Genomic DNA, 3,826 nt, shown 5'->3' with positions numbered 1-3,826 from the left:
GATGATGCAATTTAGAATTGGGCTGACAGAGCTTCAGATGAACGCATATCTACACAGAGAATGTGAAGCTGGCCAGGAGAGCAATGGAGCTGTCCGTGAGTAACAGCGGCAGTGGTTGGCTCTTCGGAGGATGTGTTGAAGCGATGGTGGAGTTGAATGATTTTTCAAGTTCCAGTATTGTCGTAGGCATATATATCCAGGGTATAAATGCCATGACAATGAGCTTTTTGCAGAAGCAGCACAGTACATGACAAACATAAGTTAACATAAATTAACGTAACTTATAACTTACATAACAAAATAAACATAACGACGTTAGTGCAAGTTGAGAGAGACTAAAAAGAAATATAGTCTGAGGTAGTGTTTGGGGTTTATCAGGTCAGCTCAAGAACCTGACGGCAGTGTGGAGGAAGCTGTTGTTGAACCCTGAGGTGTGGCTCTTCAGGCTCCTGTAGCTCCCGCCTGATGGCAGCATCACGAAGAGGGCACAGCCCGGATGGTGGGGGTCCCTGATGATGGTTGCCTCCTTCCTGAGATATCACCTCTTGTAGGTGTCCTCGATGGTGGGGAGAGCTGTACCTGTAATGGAACTGGCTACTCTCTGTAGTCTCTTGCGTTCCTGTGCATTGGAGTTTCAGAGGTGGATGTGGACAACCTTATTAAACACTGCCATCACTTATCTCCAATGCAAATGAGCAAGAGTAGTTCTGTTTCCATAAATTAGCAACATGTGAACTTTACGTGTACCACACATATAAGTTTAAAAAAATAATTCTATTATTTTTCTTAGCACACAAGCACCATCTGCTGGCAGATGTGTGGTATAGTTTCACTCTCCTGGATGATCAGGTCAGATCTGGTCCCCTCTGCCCCAGCCAACCATTCTCCTTCAACCAAGACACCAAAATTACATTGCTGTCAATGACAGCAGGCAAAGAAGGAACTTCAGGTGAATGCACTCTGCAGAGAATGTGCCATGTCCAAGTAGTGACAAGGGTTATTCTTCTCTTGATTTGAAAGGGACTCTGTTAATTTAAACCTATCTCTAGCTTGGTCATTATGTTAAAACTATGCCCTTAAAGTTATCTTAGAGTCTTTTAATCACCTTATGGCTAGTTGGTTTAGATTTTTCAAAGTGTTGAAAGTGCTTCAGGCTTTGAAATATTTTGTTCTTTAATTGTAATTTTTAAAGTTTATCTAAGGTTTTGAATTTTTCTGAATGCCTCAGAAATATTCAGTGTTTAAGAGTTGCTGGCTCCATCTGGGGGTTTGGGGGTCAGTATTTTTCTCAGATTGTGGCTGGGGCTTGTTTTTTTCAGTCACCCACATGGTGGTCCTCGTGACCGCAGCCATACTTTAATGCAGGCAGCACCACCAAGGAGAATCGTGCTGCTAGTTTCCACCAGGCCAAGGACACAGGAAAATAGGAGCAAGAACAGGCCACTTGGCCCCTCAAGCCTGTCCCACCTTTCAATATAATGATGGCTGATCTACGCTGGCCTCTTCACCCACCTGCCTCTGTTGCCCAACTCTACCCTCCTCTTCCCCCACCTGGCTCCTTCGGCCTATCATCCTTCACCCCTCCTTGGTCCACCTACTGGCACTCTCATGCCTCCACTCCATTGCCTCTCGCTGCAATTTCCCTCCTTTTCACGTCGATGTGAGAGCAGATCCATACCTGTTCCTGGGCATGTGCTGAAGATGTGCGCATATGTATTCACCATCTGTGTCCCTACTGGCCATCGTAAACTCACCCTCCACCCCGCCATTGGCAAGTGCAGCCAAGAACAGAAATGAAAATCAAAACACTGCACGTGCAGGAAATCTGAAACAAAGGTAGAAAATGCTGGAAGCACTCAGCAGGTCAGGCAGCATCTGTGGAGGGAAAGTTAACGTTTCAGGTCAAAGACTCTTCTTCAGAAGATGCCCAGGCACATCTTCAGCACATACCCAGGAATAGATAAGACAAGATATCTTTATTAGTCACATGTACATCGAAACACACAGTGAAATGCATCTTTTGCGTAGAGTGTTCTGGGGGCAGCCCGCAAGTGTCGCCACGCTTCCAGCGCCAACATAGCATGCCCACAACTTCCTAACCCGTACGTCTTTGGAATGTGGGAGGAAACCGGAGCACCCGGAGGAAACCCACGCAGACACGGGGAGAACGTACAAGCTCCTTACAGACAGCGGCGGGAATTGAACCCGGGTCACTGGTGCTGTAATAGCGTTACGCTAACCGCTACACTAATAGGTGTGGATCTGCTCCCATATTGGTGTGAAAAGGAGGGAAATTGCAGAGAGAATGAGGTAGGAAAGGTTGGTTAGGATAATGGGAATACAGTAAACTCCGATAATCTGCTCTGCAACCATTCAGAAATCCTGATAGTTCAGCATCTGGCTCACTAGGCAACGTTTGGCAGCCTTGGTCTCTTTCCAATCACGGGGCCGTGGTTCCCGTGCTCCCAAACAACTCACCAGGGCTGCAGTTTCTGTGCTCCCTTTCCACTCACCGGGACCTGATCCAATATTACATCCCAACTCACTGAGGCCCCGGCTCCCATGCTCTCTTCGAGCAGACCTGAGTCTTGTTTCCTGCACTCCTTCTAAACTTACTGGCTTCACTGGGAAATTTAGTTCAATACTGTGTAACATATAAAAAAGTGAATGAAGACACAATGGATTCTGCAGATGCTGGAATCTGGAGCAATACACAAGAAGTGCTGGAGGAGCTCAGCAGGTCAGGCAGCATCCATGGAGGGAAATAAACAGTCGATGTTTCGGGCCGAGAAGAGGGCAGAAGCCGGAATGTGGGGGGAGGGGGAGGAGCACAGGCTGGCAGGGGACAGGTGAGTTCAGGTAACAGGTGAGTTCAGGTGAGGGGGGAAGGTAGGTGGGTGGGGGAGGGGGAGAAGATGTAATAAGCTGAGAGGTGATAGGTAGAAGAAGAAGGAATCTGGTAGGAGAGGGCAGTGGACCATAGGATAAAGGATGGAGGAGGGGAGGAGAGGAGATGGGCAGGTCATCAAGGCAGGGGAAGGGAGCCACAGGAATAAGGGAAGACAAAGGAGTGGGGGGGGGGAGAAAAAGAAGGGGTTGGGTTACCAGAAGTTAGGGAAACCAATGTTGAGGCCGTCAGGTTGGAGACTCCCAAGGCGGAATATGAGGTGTTGTTCCTCCAACCTGCGCCTGGCCTCAACATGGCAGTAGAGGAGGCCACGGACAGACATGTCAGTATGGGAAGAGGGATGTGGAATTGAAGTGGGTGACCACCGGGAGGTCCCGGCCGTTGCGGCGGACGTGCATTAAATGCGTTGGGCTATATTTGTTCTATTTGTGCTCTTTCCTGTAAAAAAAATTGTGCATAATTTATGTTTTTCTTGTGAATGCTGCTTATCTGATGCAATGTGCCTGCAATGCTGCTGCAAGTAAGCTTTGCATTGCACCTGTTGCATGCATGTACTTGTGCATGCGGCAATAAACTCGACGCTGATTGATTTTGAATTAATAACATCCAACAGCCCAGAGGACCGTCACCCGGCTGCCGGCAGCTCTCGCTGAGCATGCGCAGTGTGTGTTAGCCAGCGGGCCCGCGCGGGACCCAACTGGGCTCGTGCGGTGGTGGCCGACGCGCGCGTGGCCGGCAGCTGCCACTGAGCATGCGCAATGTTTTTTTTCCGCCAGCTTGCCCGTGCGGGGGGCTGGCAGCTGTGACTGGGCATGCGCACTGGGTTGGCGCGGCCGCCTGCCGTGACTGGGCATGTGCGCTGGGTTGGCGCGGCCGCCTGCCGTGACTGGGCATGCGCGCTGGGGTGGCGAGCCGGCG

This window comes from Pristis pectinata, chromosome 10 (genome assembly GCF_009764475.1).
Source record: "Pristis pectinata isolate sPriPec2 chromosome 10, sPriPec2.1.pri, whole genome shotgun sequence".
NCBI lineage: Eukaryota > Metazoa > Chordata > Chondrichthyes > Rhinopristiformes > Pristidae > Pristis > Pristis pectinata.
Note: the sequence above shows the minus strand (reverse complement) of the source record.